Genomic DNA, 20,780 nt, shown 5'->3' on the forward strand with positions numbered 1-20,780 from the left:
AATTTATTCAAAGTCACAGAGCTAGTTTGTGATTTAGAGGGATTTCAACACAAGTCTGTCTGGCTCCCAAAGCTCTTCCCTCCACACTCCGCCAACATGCTGCCTCAGGCCCCCAACTCATTTTTGTGTTCATTGCCCCATCATCTGCTCTCTGCACATTCTAAAGGAGGCAACTTATGTTCCGCACAGTTGGCAAATGCAGTCTTGCTTGGTCCATGGCAGACAGAGGAAATAGAGCCTGCGTTCTTTTGGCTTGCCAGTTCTTCTCGGTTCAGCAATAGAGGCAGCCACTACCAATTGATCTGTGAACTGGCAGTTAGGGGAAGCCATTCTATTTGTTAAGAATTCTCAGTCAACCAAAAGCACAGAGATGAATGAAAAAAAGTGGCAGACTAATGGGCTAAGGGAGTACTTCCCTGCGTGTGCTGTAAAAGGACAGAGCCGGAAACACTAATACCAGAAATTCATTCACCAATAATCTAATGTGTCTGGAAAGTGCCAGCAATTGATTTTCTGCTTTAGGAGTGACTACCTAAACAACTCTGAAAACATATGTATTAATGTTGTTTCTCATGACTTATACTGATCCAAAAACATAATGGAATGGCAATTTTAAATATTCTTTGCCTTCAAGAAGTTCTTCTTCATTGCTAACCTACATTTTTCATGCTGCAATTCAGTTTACTTTCCTCTAGTTTATTACCACAAAACCCAATGCTTTAAACAAACCTACATCTTCCAGAATAATTAAACTGCTCCCTTTTTCTCATGACTCAACATGCTACATAGAGCTAAGGTGAACTGGTGTGATGGTAAAATATGTGAGCGTTGAATCAGACTAACTGGATTCAAACCCTAACTCTTCTGTGTAATTGTGCAAGTCCGTAAACCTCTTAATGATAATGATGATGATGATGACAATGATGGCATTTGTAGGACTTGGGTACATTAAATGAAGTAGTATGTGGGGTGCTCAGCACACATTTAACATGAACTGTGTTCAGTAAATGTTAGCTATTATTACTGTTATTGGGAAAAAAGAGTAAGAAGAAAACTAAGGTGGAGAGATAGGGAGGAAAGAGATGGCCAGCCCTATTTACAGGCTGTGCCTGGCAGAGATGAAACCCTCTATGTTTATGGCTTGGGCATCAAGCAGACACCTGAATGGCACCAATTCTTCACCTGATTTGCTGCATGCCAATTTCAGCCCTCTAAGCTACATGAGGCCTATGCTATTTTGATGAAGTGAGGTGTCCTAAAGCATACTGAGATAGGAAAGGACGCACTGGCACTCTCTTGTTTGCTACTTCTGGAACAAGACTGAACAGTAAGGAAAAAGGATTGGGAACTGCTCAAGAGAATCAGCTTAAATTCAGTTTTCGGAATCAGTGGGAGCTCTTCGGTGGCAAGGGCTTGTCCTCTCAAGCTTCTCGATCCTGGTCGATCTCCTGGTTCTCCTTTACCCTGGGCCTCTCCTGTGAAGTTCTCTGGAAGCTTTTTCCTCCTCCTAGAGCCTGATAACTGGTTAATATGTAAGTAAAAACTATGGGAAATTTAAGTGAAATTACTGCCTACTGGGAAGGAAAGTTAAGGGCAAATTTTCTACTTATGCCAATTTACTCTGAAAGGCTTATTTTTAAAACAGGCCCCTAAGGCTAGTCAAGGGGAGCATTTGTGGATTACAAATAATAACACCCTTGAAATTCAGTAGCCATCAGCCCAGGTCTCAGGAAATAGATTGGGTAACTTGCCCCTTTGTTAAGCCGTTGCCCTGTTCAGCACATATTTCTCTTTTCCTCTTACACAAAGCACCACTGCACATCAAGAAAAAATATTTCAGCATAATATACCAGTGGAGAAGCATTTCTCCACTTTACCCTAAACTCTCTACCCACTTAAATATATATCAGGAAAACTCTCTAGTTTCTCAGGCTATATACTCTAAAGGAGAAAATGAATAATTGCCCTTGAAGAAAGATAGTATATGAGGCACATCCATATTCAAGGCATGATCCTGTTGGACAGGTCAGTTCTTCTGGGTTTCAACTCACTTCCAACCCAACATACCCTATGAACTGCCGCAAAGAAAGCAAAGCTATTGTTATTCTGTGTCTTAGTGAAGGGATTTTCAAAGAAAGGTGACTTTGAAGGATTCAAGGTGAAAGTCACTATCAGTTGGCAGAGCTGGTTGTTTGCAGAGAATGAATTCACTAGGGGATATAAGAAGGACTGGGGGCTTTAAGTCCTTGATATGGCTAAGCTTCCCATCTCAGAGAAACAGGTCGTCCTGCTAATTATCTGTCATGTCACCCTGGCTCTCCATAGAGACAGATAATTTTCTTCACTGAGTTTTCAAATCCATTTATAGTTGTGGAAAACTCTTCCCACCCTGTCTTTCAGAGAGTCTAGGTGGAAACACGAGTAAAAGTGGTGACCACTGAAACATTTTTCTTCAAGGACTTTTGAGTTTGTTAATATCATTGCAGGAAGGCAAATGCTGTCAGTCCCAACAGCACCTTATAGTGAATAGATGCTGTGTTATGGTTGCTAATCTCCTGGGCAGGGGGCCAGGGATGGCAGGGATGAAAATAGTGCTAAGGGAAAACTTACATAAGGGGAATAATAGAGATTTGGAAATATGTTATCCATAGGACTTGGACAGTCTGACCTAAAGGATTATGGTACCAACATCAAATATTCTACTAAAGCCAGATTTTGTCATGTGCAAACATTTTGAATCATAATGCATAGTGTAGAAGTTGTCACAGAGGAATCATAGTAAAAGGAAATACAGAGGAATGTCACCAAGAGAGGCCCGGCTTCTAAAAGGCTTACTAAGACTGCTGAATTCATTAAGGTTTGGAGACCATCCCTCAGCTTTACAGGTTCAGAGACTCAATTTTATCTGTATCCTAGAGTTCACCAGGGAGACTGATACTCACTATCAATAATAACATCAAAGTGTTCAATACAGCTGCACCTATTGCATGTTCTTTATATTAGAGGATGGCAGCCTCCAGTGTTTGGAAGAGAGTGAGCCTGTGGGGAAATGAACTATGTACAATTTATCTTTGAAGCTTCAGTGTCTAGCCCATTCCCTGGTCCCTAAAACATTTTACTGGATGGTAAATGACTGCTAAATTTACTTGAATGGTTAGCTGGCTGGCTGGGCTGGGTAGATGAGTGAGTAGACAGGTGGAGGGTACATGGGTGGAAAGATAAGAAGCAGGCAGAAGATAAAAAGAGAAAGGGAAAAGAACACAGTGACAGTACTAGCTGACGTTTATTGGACAATACTATGTGCCCAGCACTGTGATAAATACATGCTTTAATCACTAGCTCTCACAGCAAACCCAGGAGAATGGTGAGGTTGTATTTTCCCTTGTATAGATGAGGAATCTGAGATTTAGAGGAAAGTAACATGCCCAAGGACACCCAGCTAGTAAATGGTAAAGTCAGAATAAATTTACAAGAGACTTACATTTTTATTAGCACAAAATTTTTTAATTTTTTTTTTTTGTGAGATGGAGTCTCTCTCAGTCACCCAGGCTGGAGTGCAGTGGTGCAATCTCTGCTCACTGCAACCTCCAATGCCCAGGCTTAAACAATTCTCCTGCCTCATCCTCCTTAGTGGCTGGGATTATGGGCGTGTGCCACCACGCCTGGCTAATTTTTGTATTTTTAGTAGAGAGGGGGTTCCACCATATTGGCCATGCTGGTCTTGAACTCCTGACCTTAGGTGATCTGCCTGCCTTGACCTCCCAAAGTGCTGGAATTACAGGTGTGAGCCACTGCGCCCGGCCTAGCTCACAATTTCAGCTAGAACTTCCAAGGTGACACTACACTTGCATTTTCTGGCCAACATAATTTCTTCCTCTAGATAAGCTACATGAGAAGCCAACTAGTAATTAGAAGGGTTCTTGTGGAGCTTAGCCTCAGGAGGAAGTGTCTGTGGGTCTTCTAGGTTTAATATTGCCCAGCACCTCCCTACATAGGGGTCCACCTGCCAGGTGCCTCAAACCCCCATTAACCCTTCAGAGCGCTTTCTCCGCTGAGCAGTACTCAGATGGACGGCTCTGTTTCGCTGTGTTCTATGTTTCCATTGCTCATCTTTTAAACGGACACTATCCAGGAAATTAGACTCTCTTTCAGACCATTTTAAAGATTTCTACTCTGATACACTTTGCATGAAATTAATCATTTTCAACAGCTATTCTTGTTTCCCTCATTTTTCAATTCCTGGGGCATGCCTCAGTGTCATCTAAAGTTAGTCCTAGGTAGGTGGCAGGGGTGGGGAAGGCAAGTGACCTACTCAGCTGGTTGGGGCCAAGTCTCCTGATCCCTGCCTGGTGCTTTCCCACTGTATTACACTCAGTGGTTGAGTGGATTAATAGCATTCGCAAAATCTTATATCCATCAAATTAAAGTTGATTTTAATGAGATGTGTCATGGTTTTTAAACGCCCCATGAGGCCGGTAGAACACGGGATCTTGCAGCACTTAAAGGCTTTCTGCCTGTTCTCCCTGATGTAGCCCAGCCAGGGACCTGCTCCCAGCCTGTGGGCTACTGGTACTGGTCTGCCCAGTCTGAGTGGGTCTCTGATTCACGGCTTAAGTATTTTGGAAACACACTATAGATCATAAAAATGACTCCTCATGTGAAATAAGCAGACACCATATGGACATGTCTTTTAAACCCACATACCTGCTTCCAGTAAGTTTATTTTGACATCAAAATGTCAAGATTACTGGGTGTTCTGGACACCTGTCAACCCCACAGTTAATCATAAAATCTCTCTGCTGTAGCAAGACTTCCACACTTTCTTCTTAACCCTGCAGGACTCTGAAGGCAAATTGATGACACCAGAAGTTCTAGGGAGGCTGAGAATGTCTTGTGAGATATATTTTGTTTCCCAATAAGGCAGCTAGATGAAAATATGACCACCACGGGGGATAACCTGATGGGTCAGGTTACTTTCTGCAAAAAACAAGGAGCTGTTTGCAGGGACTTTTCCCCCGTGCCCCTTTTCATCCTTACACACGCCTGCGTGTGTGCTTGTGCAAACACATACACACACACACACCCCTTTCTCTCCAGTGGAAAGCCTGAGAACTAATCAAAGCTGGCCTTACAAAGTTGAATAGGCCTTGCTTTTATTTTTTTACCTATGTATTTTTTCTATTTCTGGCAAATGTATCCTATAAATTCTCCAAGTACTTCATTATCTGCTTGTTTTCTGTTTGATTTATTTGCCCCCTTTCCTGGCTAGCAATTTAACTGGTACAGCTCAAAATTACTTTTAATGGTTTTCTTTTTTTTTGAACTCATTTGAAAACACCTCCCTTCCCCAATCTTTTCATGCTAGACTTGGCTTTCTCCTAAACGAATCTCTGTGGTAGAAAATTAAGGTCAATATATATTAAATATACCACTAATCAGAGTTTATAATGAGAATCCTTCCACTTATTAGTTTTGTTTTAAATTAAGTGGAATGATAAATAGAAGGTACTCAGAGCATTGAGAATCATGGTCTAAATTCTTGCATTCAAGAACAGGAAGGGAGTCAATGGCACAGAGATGGTGCACTTCAGACATTTCTATGTAAGCCCAGGCTGAGGTACATTGCCTATAGCAAGTAAACACCCTCAACCTGTCTACGGGTTCTGAATAGGCCTGCTCCTAATGGTTACAGAACCCCAGGGCAAAAGTACCAAATGGAGGCTCATATTCCATATGTCTACCTATTTAAACATTTTAAATCAAACCAACCAACTGTTAAATAAGTTATGTTCTAAATGTCTACATTGACATTTATACCTAAGTAACAGCCTTACTCCCCAGTGTGCATGCAGAACTCAGACTCCTCAGAATTCTGTTGCTGAACGTGGTAGCATGGGGACATATGGACACCTGGTCCCTGACCTATGACCCTTCTTTTTCTTCCCACTGCTGTCTGTGAGTTGCCTCACAAGGGCCTCAGTGAGCATGCATGTGAAGGCCACAGTCTGTATAATCAAGCTGTGTCCAATCTTCATCACCAAACCTCTTTCTTCCCCTCAACCTGAGGCGTGGGAAAACAGAAAGACCTGGGAGGAAGCCTACCTGGCTGCTGGCAGTGAACTCCAAGCTGATTGGGCAGGGGATTGCGGGGGTCTAGGTACTCTGAGTGTGGTCTAGATAGATGAGGTGGGAGGGAGACCACAGCCACTGGGTAGGCACGTCCTTTCTGCCCATGGACTTCTCATTCCACGGGGTGGAGAGCAGTTGGAAGAGTGGGACAGAGAGGAGCCTGCTAAATTGTGGGGCTCAGAGTAGACCCCTCTGGTGGAGTCAAATGGTAGCACTAGTGTTAGGAACTCTGTGTTTTGGCCAGAGAAGTTAACGTGAGAAGAATCAGAGCTGACATCAAATTATTACTTTAAGGATATTTCCATCTTATTTTTATTAAGTCGTTTCCATTATTATAAGCAATAACTATTTTTATTAAATTAATAAGCATTATACACTCTGAAGAATTCCCGTAAATCATTCAGACTTCTGCTGTTTTAACTAGATGAAATAATCTGTCAACTCTGTAGCATCCACCTCTCTCTCCTTCAACCCACATTATTAACAACACATGTATGCATGCACACACCAATACACACTAAATATCTGAGGCAGCATTGTACAGTAAACTTTTAGAGCTGGAAGTACCATGAAAAATCCTTGTTATCTACCCATCTCCCTTTGTTTAGGGTAAGAACTGAAGTCAAGAGAAGGGAGATAATTTGCCAGTGTTTTGTTTGCTGACCTTTATTCCATTAGAGCCAGGATATTCATATCTGGGATACTCAGAGCTATGGCCATGAAAATCGGAATACTGGGGCCACTGACAGGGTCAATTCTAGGGAAAGAAAAGTAGTAAAGTGTCCCTTGACCAGGGCTAAGTGGGGGGATCCACTAAGAAACCAACTTTGTCCCCCTCTGTATTAGAAAACTTCTCTCTACTCTTGGGGGAGGTTAACTAATTAGAAGGAATTGACATGTTTTTACTCACCTTTAGAAGCAAGAGATAGGTTAGAATGTTTCTAAGAATTGACCCAGTTTTTACCCTAAAAGGAGGGCAAATATATATGTTTTATATCAGGATTATATAAATAAAATTTACATACAATAAAACTCACCAACTTCAAGAGTACAAGTTGATGAGGTTTGACAAATGTTTGCAATCGTAACTACTAACACAATCATGACATAGACCATTTTCACATACCCAAAAGTTCCCACCTACATCGCAATTTGTTTATACATTCACCAGTCGATGAACATTTGGATTGTTTTCAGTTTTTGACTGAAAGGAAAAAAGAAAAAGGTTATCCTCTGACATTTGAAAGCTGGCCTGAGGCTCACAGCTAGGTTGAATTATTTTCCTATTGGATGCAAACAACCTCACAAAATCGAAACTCAGATATGGTTACTCTGAGACCATGATAAAATGAAACAAAAACAAACCCACTTCATAAGCTCACCTCATAATTTTGTCTAAGCACAAACAGAAACAACGTCATTGTGCCATCCACAAAATACTAAACATCCCCTCTTGACTAAAATGAGTAACTCCTACATCTTTACTTATGACAGCTGCATGCTCCCTTAGATAAGATTTATTGAATTACCCAATCATAGAATTTCCTTCTCTTTCTGAGAGCCCCAATCTAGATTCAACTCCTACTTCCTTAGGCTGCCCAACAAATCATCGAAGCAAACTCCAAATCCTGCAATAGCTTCTTTCTAATGCCCTCTTACTGAGACACCCAAGGTTCCCTACGGTATCTGCTCTCCCTCACTGCAATGAGTAATAAACTCAGCGTGTTCAACTGTAGATATGTTACTGGGGACTTTTGGCTGAAGCACTGTTACTTTAAACATTCATGACAAGTCTTTGTGTGTACATACACGTTTTCCTTTCTTTTGGGTGAATCTCAAAGTGGAGTGGTTTGGTTGTGTTAAAAAGCATATGCTTAAATTTATAGGAAACTACCAAATTATTTCCCAAAGTGACAGCAACATTTGTGTTCCTATCAGCAATGTATGAGTGTTTCAGTTGCTCCACACCCTCACCAGCACTCTGTGCTTTCAGTCTTTTAAATTTGGCCACTCTAGTGGGTATATTGTGATAGCTCATTGTGGTTTTAATTTTCATTTTCCTGTTCACTAGTTATATTGAACAACTTATAATATGCTTATATGTACTCTATACCTTATTTGGTGAAATGATTTCAAATATTTTGCCCATTTTAAAACTGGGTTGTCTTCTGTTATCTTCTAATAACCATTAAAAATTTTAAAATATGTTTTAGATTCACCTCTTTTATCAATTTTTGTTTTTGCAAATATTCCTGCTCCTCTGCAGTTTACCTTTAGATTTTCTTAAAATTTTCTTTTAAAGAGCAAAAGCTTGAAGAGTAAACTTTTAAAATCTGGATATCTAATTTATCAATTTTTAAATTTTGTGGTTTGGCCTTTTTTGTGTTCTATGATACTTTTCTTACCCTAAGGAGACAGAGATTTTCTCCTATATTTTTTTCTAGGAATTTTCAAAATGCTGTATGTACTTCATACCTACAGCATATTTTACTTTATTCTAACTACAACTCAATAGCTTCATGTGGTGAGGCCAGTGGCTACCATATTTGATAGTTCAATACCTGAGGCATACTAATCATACTGATCTTTTCAAAGGGTCTGCTTATGATTCTTGAATTTTTTTCTGCTGAGGTTCTGTTTTCAACCTAACTTATTTCCGTTCTCATCTTTTTTAGTTTTACTCTTCTCATATTTTGGCTTCAATGTTTTCTTCTTTGTCTGGTTTCTTAAGACAGAAATTTAGACAATAGATTTGAGACTTCTTTCTTTTCTATAAAGTTCTACCCACAAATACATTGTGATATATTTCACTTTCATTTTCATACATTCAAAGATATATTCTGATTTTCTCTTTAATTTCTTCTTTTACTCATGTGTTATTTAGAACTGTATTTTTTGTTTCAAAATATTTTGGCTCTTTCTAGCTGGCTCTTTGCTGTTCATTTCCATTTTTATTCTGCAATAGTCAGAGAACACAAGCTTTTAATTTTCTTAAATTATTTGATAAATGTTTCAAAATATGGTCTATCTGGTGAATGTTTTTACATGTCTGCATAAAAAATGGATACTATACTGCTGTTGGGTAGAGTATTCTGTAGATGTTAATTGGTCATGTTTGTGGATGTTATTGTTCATCTATTCTATATGCCTAACTTTGTGCATGTGTGTGTAACTAGAGAGCTTATTAATTACTGAGAGAAGAGTGTTGAAGTCTCTAACAATAATTGTGGATTTCTGTAGTTCTTCTTTTAGTTCTATCAGTTTTTGCATGCTGTGTTTTGAAGTTCTGTTGTTATGTGCATACATTTAGAAAAATTATGTCCTTATGATAAATTGACCCTGTTTTAACTATAACCTATTCTTCCATTTTCCTGGTTAAAATTCTGGTTCTGAAGTCTGTATGTCTGTATTAATGTAGTAATTTAAAGTTTCTTTTCATTAGTGTTTGTATAGGATGTCTTTCACCCTTTAACTTTTGACCTACAAAAGTTTCTATATACAGGATAGGTTTCTTATAGATAGCATATAATTGGGTTTTGCTTTTTTATACATTCTCACGAGTTCTTCCTTTTGACTAAAACGGTAGACTCATTTAAATTTAACACAATTATCAGTATAGTTGGGTTAAATCTACCACTTTGCTATTTTCTTTCTATTTGTCATATCTGTTCTTTGTTCTTATTTCTCTCTTTTTCTGTCTTCTTTTGGGTTAATTAAATTTTAAAAATAGTATTGTTCTATGTCCACTATGAATTTATACTCACAGTTCTTTGTTTTATAATTTTAGTGATTGCTCTAGAGTTGCAATATACAGTTTTAACTCATCACATTATACTTTAAAGTAAATAACTTTATGTGTAGTGTAAGAACATAACTGTGTTACAGTTTCCTCACCTCTCCTGTCTTCTCTGCAATTTTTGTCATTTGTTTTACTTTTACTTATGATACAATCATACATTATGTTGTTACTATATTTGCTTTAACTTGTCAACTATTTAAAAGATTATAAAATGAAATAAAATGTTATTTATATTTAATTCCATATTTACCACATACTGGTGCTATTCATTCCCTTCAGTAGATTAAATCTAATATAATTTTCTTTCTTCTTGAAAACCCTTTTTTAGCATTTCTTATAGTTCAGGTAGCTGGCAATAAATTATGTCATCTTTTGTTTGTCTGTTTTGTTTATTTCATCTCCATTCATTACTCACATTTTTCCTGGATATAGAATTCTAGGTCGATAGTTTGTTTCTTTCAATACTTAAAACATGATGTTCTATTCTCTTCTATGTGTATGGTTTCTGATGGTGAGTCTACTGTAACTCTTATCTTTGTTACTTTGTATACAGTGCGTCTTTTTTTTCTCTCCAGCTTCTTTTAAGGTTTTTTTTTTCTTTTTTTTGTTTTTTGAGACGGAGTCTCGCTGTGTCGCCCAGGCTGGAGTGCAGTGGCGCGATCTCGGCTCACTGCAAGCTCCGCCTCCTGGGTTCACGCCATTCTCCTGCCTCAGCCTCCGAAGTAGCTGGGACTACAGGCACCCGCCAGCACGCCCGGCTAATTTTTTTGTATTTTTAGTAGAGACAGAGTGTCACCCTGTTAACCAGGATGGTCTCGATCTCCTGACCTCCTGATCCGCCTGCCTTGGCCTCCCAAAGTGCTGGGATTACAGGCGTGAGCCACCGCGCCCGGCCCTTTTAAGGTTTTCTTATCACTGTTTCTCTGAAATTTCATCATGATGCATCTTGATGTGCTTTTCTTTACATTTTTCTGCTTGAGTTTCTTTGAGCTTGTTGTGTTTATGTGTTGATATTTTTCTTCAAATTTGGAAAACTTTTGATCATTATTTCTTTAAGCATTTTGTCTATCCCTCTCTTTATCCATGTGGGACTGCTATTATACACACTGACATTGTTCTACAAACAGATGCTCTGCTCACTTCTTTAAGTTCTACAAACAGATGCTCTGTTCACTTCTTTTAAAGTTTTTTCCTCTTCTTCTTCATTTGGGTAGATTGTATTGCTGTATCTTCAAATTTACTAATCTTTTCTTCTCCTCTGTTTGATCTGCTGTGAACTCCACCCAATGTCTTTTTCATTGCAGATATCGCATTTTTCATCTCTATAAAATTAAGTGCTGCTCAACAATTTAAAAAATAAACTTTTATTATGTGCAATAACATGTATAAATATCACAAGCATTATGCTGAGTGGAAGAAACCAGACACAAAATTTGGTATACTGTTTGATTCCATTTATATGAAATCCTAGAAAACACAAAGTAATACAGGCAGAGAGTTGATCACTTGATGGACAATGGGAGTAGATGCCAGTATTGACTGCAAAAGGGCATGAGGGAACTTTTGGGTGTATAAAAATTGTCTATGTCATGATTGTGATAGTAGTAATGACTAATATTTGTCAAACCTGATTAAGTTGTATTCTTAAAGTTGGAGTAAGAACGATTCAGTTCTTTGAAATTCTCTAGTTTATCTCCTTTCTCTAGAGTTAAGTAAAAACATTTTCTTTCCTTCTCTCTTCTGTTCTTCACTTTTTTGGATTAGTTAACATACCTCAAGTAGATAAAAGTTTTCTAACTTCTACATCTGCATCTCCAGAAGTTCAGTTTGGACACACACATACACATACACATACACACACACACACACACACACACAAAGTTCATTTCCCTTCTCATTATGCTTATGTCTTTTTTTTTTAAATTTTTGAGCTTATGAAGCATTTTTATGATAACTGTCTTAACATCTTTATTGGCTAATTCTATCACCTGTCATTTCTGGGTCTGCTTTAATTAATTAGGTTTTCTCCTGGTTGCGGTTCATATTCTTCTACTTCATTGCACATTTTTGACTGAATGCAGATACTATGAATTTTTTATGTTGGATTGTTGGATTTTGTTATATTATTTTAAAGAGCATCACACTTTATTTTGGCTTGTACTTAAGCTACTTCAGATTAGCTTGATTTTTATAAGGTTTGCTCTTTAACTTTCTAGGCCAGGTTTAGAGCAGACTTTTATATAGTGCTAATTTAGTTCCACTACTAAGGCAATTTTACTCAAGGAATTTATATAGCGTCTCACATATTAGAAGTCTTTCCATTCTGACTGGTGCAGGAATAAATTGTTCTCATTCCCGTTTGATCTCCAGATAGTGTTCTGCCTTCTATTTTCTGGTGATTCTTTTTCCAGCTTCAGGTTATTTTCTTACATGCATACTCATAGCAGGTCTCAGCCAAAGGCTTCAGGGACCCTTTCTTCAGAGCTCTGCAGCTCTGTCTGTGAATATTTCTTCTACTATCTCCTTCTTCCAACTTCTAGCTACCTTGGGTCTCCTTTAATTTCAGTCTCCATCTCTTCAACTCAGCAAGAACATCAAACCCTTGTTGGTTTCACTTTCCCTGAAAAGTAGCATAGAAATTGCTTTCAGATTGTAATATTCTACAATTATAGGGGCCACTTCATTTATTTATTGTTTTCTCTGAGAACTCACAGTCCTGTGGAACCTGTGCTCAATGATTGAAAATTGTGTGTGTGTGTGTGTGTGTGTGTGTGTGTGTGTGTGTATTTGGTCTGGTTTTGTTGTTGTTATTGTTGTTGTTTAAGGCAGGAAGACAAATCTGATTTTGGTTTTTCCATTATAGTCAGAAGCAAAAATCCTTGGTAAACATTTTTTTTCCTTTTTCACATCAGGAGGGTCTTCTTGTTTCTATACCATCAGTGGTATGGAGGGGCACTAAGTTGAGTAAAATAATCATGCTAAATGGTTAGTAATTTATGTTCCCCTCTTCATAAGATTTTTATTTTTAAAAGAAGAGTTTGTTAACCCCAAAGAATTGAACTTAAATGTGTATGCCTTTAGCAAATATGGGTTGAGCAAGGAGCATCTGTTCCATGAATAATCAGGGTTAGGACAATGCAATGGGAAACATTCTGGCTTATTTGGCTTTCTCAATTCAAGTACTGAATAAATTTAACCAATAGTGTAAGATCAGATTTAATTTCTACAACTCCTAGAAATCCAGACCACATTTATTCATTCTTTGTTGAGAACAATCAACAGTTAAATACTTAGAAAACATTTATGACATCTAAGTTTACACTATTATAGTGAGAAATATTTTCCTGTTTTGCAGAGAGGCAAATGAAAGCCTGAAAATTCTTAATCCAAATAACTGATAATACAAAAAGAAAATCAGGACCCTTATTCCTGGACTGCTTTTGTTGGCCCCGGAGCCCCTCCTTGTTGATGCTATCAGCTGTGCAGTGAACACTCCCTCTCCTTTGGATGAGAACATTCCCTCTCCTTTGGTGGAGCTGAGTTGCAAAATGCAGCCAGTCCCTGGAGCATTTACAACTTCTCAGAATGTAGTCATCTTGTCTTCCTCGCTTGAGATGAATAAACCACAAGCAAACTTCTGCTCAGCCCTCCTATGCAGCTGCTTGCTTTTGGGACGTCTTGCTCACTAGTTTTCTTAGCAGTGTTTCAGCAGGCTGTGCAGTCAAGCAGAAATACCACACTCTTTGTGAAAACCTGAGGTCAGCACAATTTCTTCCCAGGGAAATTGTAACCTTTCGTGCTGAGATTGGGATGTCTGGGTTAGAGAAAGGGAGTGAAAAACCAGTTTCAGGGGTCCCCAAAGCCCTTATCACTTTCCAGAGTACCAGAGCTAAGATCACAAGTTCATTCTTGGCACAAGGGCAGCCTCCCATCTCTCAAGGCTGCTAAGAGAATGTGGGGCTTTTTGCAAGTTAGGGGAACACTTACATTGAAGTGACATGTGAGTTTGGGTTCCCTGATGTCTTGCACTTGCCTCTGTGCTTTTTTAAGTGCTCAACGTTCTGTGTGGCATGGCCTGCCTTCTTTGGACTAATTATCCTCCATCTTCAAAGACTCAACTCTTAAAAGAGGCCTTTCATCAACTTTATGTTTTACATGCACTTCTCTTTCCCCAACAACTCTAGGTAGTGGAACTTCCTTGCTCTCAAATCCTCTTTGCATACATCCAACCTGGAAAGCCAGAGACATAGGACCTGTATTATAGTCTTCTGTTTACATATCTGTGTCTCGCATTGGTCCACAAGAGCAAGGACCATGTTTTATTAATCAATATGTCTTGAGGTCTTAGGGTTTCGTTTAAAAACTTTTGAGTCCGAGACACCTGGATTCATATCCATTCCATCTCTTACTATGCTCGTAAACTTCATTTCCTCATCTATAAAATAAAGATAGATGATGGCTCATGCTTATAATCCCAGCACTCTGGGAGACCAAGTCTGGAGGGTTGCTTGAGCCCAGGAATTGGAGAGCAGCCTGGGCAACACAGGGAGACCCCATCTCCAAAATGTTTAAAACATTAGCTAGGTGTGGTGGAATATGCCTGTGGTCCTGGCTACTTAGAAGGCTGAGGTGGAAGGATCACCTGAGCCCAGGAGATCAAGGATGCAGTGAGCCACGATTGCACCACTGTACTCCAGCCTGAGCGACAGAGTGAGACCCTGTCTCTTAAAAAAAAAAAGATAACAATGCATTGAAGATTAATGTAATTTTAAAAATATGCGTAAGTTCCTTGGAAAAAAAGATTTTACAAAAGAGCTCTACATAGGTTGAGGTGATTGTAACAGAAAGACGTGGACGGTAAAGCAGCCAGTCTTTTGGTGACATGGGCACAGGTGTTGGTGGGATGTTACTAGCTGATTCTAAATATGTATGTTTGCTAGGTCTAATGCAGTGCAAGCCAGCTGTGCAGCAAACTTCTTGTCAGTCTGAGGCCACTTCTCCCATGCGATCTCCAAACCTACACCCTTCAGTGCATGACCCTGAGTATTAACCTGGTATTACAAGGTTTTGTGGACAGATGTGATGTCAAAATAAGGATCTAGAGAAATGGCCTTTATATATATATTCAGGTCAAAGATTAGGCCACATTAGCTGGACCCCGTCTCTTATTTATTTATTTAGACAGAGTCTTGCTCTGTTGCCCAGGCTGGAGTGCAATGGTGTGATCTCAGCTCATTGCAACATCCACCTCCCGGGTTCAAGCAATTCTTCTGCCTAATTTTTTTGTATTTTTAGTAAAGACGGGGTTTCACCACATTGGCCAGGCTGGTCTTGAACTCCTGATCTTGTGATCCGCCTGCCTTGGCCTCCCAAAGTGCTGGGATTACAGGCATGAGCCACCACGCTTGGCCTGGACCCTGTCTCTTTCTTTTAAAGACTTAGAATGATTGTATGAGTTCAAATGGATTTCCATTTGTGTGGAAACATGCTAATCACATAGGTCTATTTCTTGTCTCACCTTCCCAAAGAAAAACAATGTTAAGATTTCGTCAGTTCATGATCACACCCAGGAAAGTATGAATTTAGATGGCAAGAATTCTGGGGCAGGAGATGAAGTAGTGGCTCTCAATGTTCTGATTCTTTAGATATTCATTGAACAAGGATTCCTTGAACATTTCTGACATACCAGCCAATTTTTTTTATGTGCACTATTTCTCTTACTCTTCACAACATGTGAGAGAGCTATTATTATTGCTATTTTGTAGATGAAGAAATAGAGTCACTGAGGTAAGCTGACCCATTCAAAAGACAAAGGGAGCAAGTGGAAGACCTAGGATTTGAACCCAAGTCTTTTAGCTTCTTCCCCTTAACTTCAGTAGTTTCCTCACTTTGCCTCGAAGAAGTATGAATGCTGGTATGCTATGTATGGTTTGAATATTTGTCCCCTCCAGAATTCATGTAGAAATTAATTCCCAATGTGGCAACATTAAGAGGTAAGATATGTGTGTGTGTGTGTGTGTGTGTGTGTGTGTGTGTGTGGTGTGTATGTGTGTGTTTTGTTTGTTTGTTTTGAGACAGAGTCTTGCTCTTGTCACCCAGGCTGGAGTGCAGTGTCATGATCTTGGCTCACTACAACCTCCGCCTCCCAGGTTCAAGCGATTCTCTGCCTTAGCCTCCTGAGTAGCTGGGATTACAGGCACCCGCCACCATGCCCAGCTAATTTTTTTTTTTTTTTTTTTTTTTTTTTGTATTTTTAGTAGAGATAGGGTTTCATCATGCTGGCCAGGCTGGTCTCGAACTCCTGACCTCAGGTGATCCACCTGCCTTGGCCTCCCAAAGTGCTGGGATTACAGGCGTGAGCCATTGCTCCAGCCAGAAAGTAAGGTTTTTAAGAGGTGATTGGGTCATGAGGGCAGAGTCTTAATGGAATAGATTAATCCATTTATGGCTTAATGGATTAATGGGCATATGGATTAGTGAGTTGTCATGGGAATGGACTTAGTGGCTTTATAAGAGGAGACAGACTTGACCTACCATGCTCAGTTTCCTTACCATGTGATACCCTGTGTTCCCCTGAGACTCTACAGAGAGTTGCCACCAGCAAGAAGGCCCTCACCAGGTGCAGCTCCTCAACCTTGAACTATCCAGCCTCTAAACTGTAAGCAGTAAATTTCTTTTTCTCTATAAAGCACCCGGTTTCAGGTATTCAGTTATAAGCAACAGAAAATGGACTAAGACATAGTAAAACCCTCCATTTCATAAATTTTGTGAACCCTAGGTTCACTTGTAAATTTGGCAAAAATTATAGTTCTTCCTAGTAGAAAAAATGAATGTATCAAATTTTACATCTAATTTCTGGGACTTAACAAAATCCTGAATCCCATCCATGGGCCTCATGTTAAATCTCCTCAGGTTAAACCGCGAGTCCCATCTCTGGGCCTCCTGGTGTGGCCAAACAATCAGTTTACTTATGGAGAAGCCAACACCAAGAGAAAGGAGAAGGGAATATTTAGTCAGTTACCTAGGACTAAAACCCAGGTCTTTCATATCTTACTCTACTTTTCTTTTATTACACAATAGGGTCTCTCACATTCAACTGTGCACTATAAATAAAACCACATTCAGGAAAAGAATTTAAGTCAAGGTGATGGAGAGAAAAGGCTTTAATTATACAAACACTGATTTCTAGGCCGAAATTACTGCTAGCTGTGAAGGCATTGGCCTACAGAGTGAAGGCAGGACATGCTGGTGACTTTTACTCCTTTAGGTGTTTATTAGTCCAAGAAGCCTGAATTCCCAAGGCACCTCATTTACTAAGGAGTAGCTTTATATAGACAGAATCTGTGATATCAATATTCTAGCCTTCCCTCACGCCCTATAGATCAATGGCTTGTTCTGATCTGACAGCATCCACTGACATATTTCCTTGGGATCGAAGAAGGAAGGGAAGAAATTGCAGGTAGGATTTGCAGCTGGCTGGCATATTGTGTTTTTATTGAAAGGCTTTACTGTCCCACATTGCCTGGATGTCCAAAATCCACGCAGTCAAGAGTCTCAGCATGCATGGAAACTTCCACTATTCTACGTTAGTTGGCTCCTTACCATATTGGAATATCATCTTCAAGGGCCCTGACTCTTATCCTGGCAATTCCCTATTTTTATTAGAGAATAAGCAGAGGAAATCCATGCCATGTATAAATGTAGATCCATACACACACTTGTTTAGGGTACTCCTTAAGATGAACTACAAGCATTGTTAGATGAGATTTAGGATTTATAAAGGGGAAAAATGTATGATGGTATGCTATAATTTTGATTAGTTGCACAAAAGCACCCCTCAAGTAAAATCAGTTTTACAAACTCTTACTGAGTATGTGCCTGGGACTGTGGTAGATAATGGGGATGTAAAATGAATAAGAGTCAAGGCATTCATTCATTCACTCAACTATTCAACCATCCATTCTTTTAGGAAAAAAAAAAATGGTCTAGTGTTTCTACAGGACCACAGGAGAAGTAAATGTAAATCAAATTAAAGGATCAGGTAGAACAACCTGGAGGAAGTGGCCCTTAAGCTGAATTTTAACACTGGTTAGGGGCACTCTGGATATACTGGATGAAGATTCGGCAGGGATAAGTAGGGCATTCATTGCATGCATGGAAGACAGCATGTATACTCACATGCAAGCATTAATTAGCATGATGGGCACTCTAATTTGAGTGGGTCCCTTCCAAATTCAGGTGTTGAAACTTAATGGTCAATGTAATGCTATTGAGAGTTAGGGCCTTTAAGAGGTAATTAGGCCGTGAGGGCTCTTCCCTTGTGAAAGCAATTAAGGCCTCAAACTGCACTTGGTTTTGCTTGCTCTTCCACTTTTATCCATGTAAGGACGTAGAATTTGTCCCCTCCAGAGGATGCAGCATGAAGACACCATCTTAAAAGTGGAGAGTGGCCCTTACCAGACACCTAATCTGCCAGCACCTTGATCATGGATATCCCAGCCTCCATAACTGTGAGAAGTAAGTTTCTGTTCTTGATAAATTAGCCAGTCTCAGGTACTCTGCTTTACCACATAAACGGACTAAGGCGATGGGTTTAGGGAATTGCATGTACTTCAGTATTGTTGGAGTAAGGGATGTGCAAGGTAGAATAGTGGGGTAGGGAGGAAGGAAGCTGGAGTATTATTCAGGGTAGATCACAAAGAGCTTTATGTGCTAAGCTAAGGAGTTTGAACTTTATCTTGAAAACCAAAGGGAGCTATTGAAGGATTTTAACAGGGGTAAGTGGCAGGATTAGATTTATATTTTGGACAGATTACTCCATCAGGGAGGAGAATGTGTTGGAAAGAGGCCAGACTGGAGGTTGAGAGATGGGTAAGGAGGCTAGTGCAGCAATCCAGATGGGATCAAGAATAAAGTAACAGTTGCTAAAGACAGGAAAGCAGATGTGTTAAAAAGATATTAAGAGGTAGGACATAAACAGCTTGAACTGTTTGTATGTAGAATAAAGAGGAGGGAGGAATCAAGGATTTTGCTTTGGGAAATTATTTGTGGGGTGGTGCCATTTACGAAGATTGTGAATATAATCAGAGCAACACATGCAAGAGCAGCAACTAAGGCAAAATAATTCTTTAGGCGATATTTTGAATGTAAGGCGAGAAGAATGCTCAAATAGATACCAGTATAGCTGTTGGCTATAAGGGTGTCAGGGAAGCAATTTGAGCTGAATATATGGATTTTGGATGTATCGTTCCTAGATGGTTATGAGTGAGATCACCTAATGACAGTGTAAAAGCTGAGAAGAACAAAGGATAAGGATGAAGTCCAGGAAGGAAACCAAAGTGTGGCCAGCAGGGTAGAAGGAAAACTGGAAAAGAGTTATCTCAACAGATGTCGAAAGAGGAGAAAGTTTCACTAAGAATTCTACAGTGTTAAGTCTCTAAAAGACAGAGTTTAGTCATATGGTGGGCTTTGGTGTCCAAAGGAAGATCAACATTCGGAGAGAGTTATCGTTGGAAGGTAAATGTGAGAAATTAGAACTTAGAAGGTATTAGAAACAGCTGATGTAGTTAATACTTTCAAGGAGGTAATAAAGGGAAGGAGGGGAGGTGGGGAGGTAGGAAGCTTGAGCAAGAAGGTATTGTTTTGATTTGTGTTGTTTGAGCTTTTGTTTTAATGGGAGAGATTCAAGGGTATTTGTTTGCTGAATAAGAACCATTATAAAGGGAGAAGTTGAGTAAACAAGAGGGATAATTGATGGAGCAACATCCATGAGGTGGTAAAATGGGATGCGATCTAAAACATTAACAGAGAAACTATGCATGGACCACAAACCAGAAGGAAGAAGCAAAAAGCACAGTGGAGATCTGTGTACAGGAGGCAGAGGAGAGAGCTGAGAAGTTGCCTGGAGGCTTGCATTTTTGTCATAATGACATAAGCAAAGGCACATCTGAGAATGACTGGGGTGGCACCCCTGAGGGGATAACTGGATCAGGAACTAGCTAGAGACCATTGCAGGATTACTGGGCAGCGCTGAGGGCCCAGCTGGGATAGCAGGCCTTGAGGTTGTAGTGGCACCAACCTGTGCTGCAGAGTAACCAACTGCAGAATAGCCTGAGTGCTGTCCACACACCAGTCAGTTGTCTGCAACACAATCCTTTCCATCCACGTGACATCAGGGGAGCCCGTGGGATGCAGCAGGCAACACACTGAGCAGCGTGGCTGAAAATCCAGGTCTTCATCTGACCAGACCTGGTCCTAGTTGTGTGACCTTTGGCTAGTAACGTTACTCTCTAAACCTCATTTTTCTTATCTGTAAATGGGCTAGATTTGCGTATCTCAGAAGGTAGTTACTGTGTATGAGAATTCACCCTGTTAATTATTTAATAACTTAAAAAATGATGGATGTTTTCCTGAATATGAAAAATGAATGCACAGACTTTGAAGATCTTACTGTCTCACATAGAATAAAAATACTATAAATGTAAACTGAAAAGATGCTGAGCAGAAAGCACCTTTGAGATTAAAGATGAAGAAGTCAGAAAGTTTCTTTTTTTGGAAGCAAAAATTTAAAAGTTACAAGATAAGTTGCAGTGACCAAGGTGCAAAAATATCTTCACTCTAAGAATCCTATCTGGCAATGAAAACAAAAGGAACCCTTGCTGGTTGACTATCTTGGAAACAAATTTGAAAAATAAGGAGGGAAAATGGAGGAGGATGTTGTGACGGAACTCTAAGAGGCTGTTCCAAGAGACATGCAGATGCAATACCTTTAAGGTCCCTTTTGTTAATAAAGGAGGAAGGGGCTTGTCATTTTGCTAGAAAAACTTCATTTTCTGAGGCAACTGAGGATAGA

Source organism: Pongo pygmaeus, chromosome 1 (assembly GCF_028885625.2).
Source record: "Pongo pygmaeus isolate AG05252 chromosome 1, NHGRI_mPonPyg2-v2.0_pri, whole genome shotgun sequence".
NCBI lineage: Eukaryota > Metazoa > Chordata > Mammalia > Primates > Hominidae > Pongo > Pongo pygmaeus.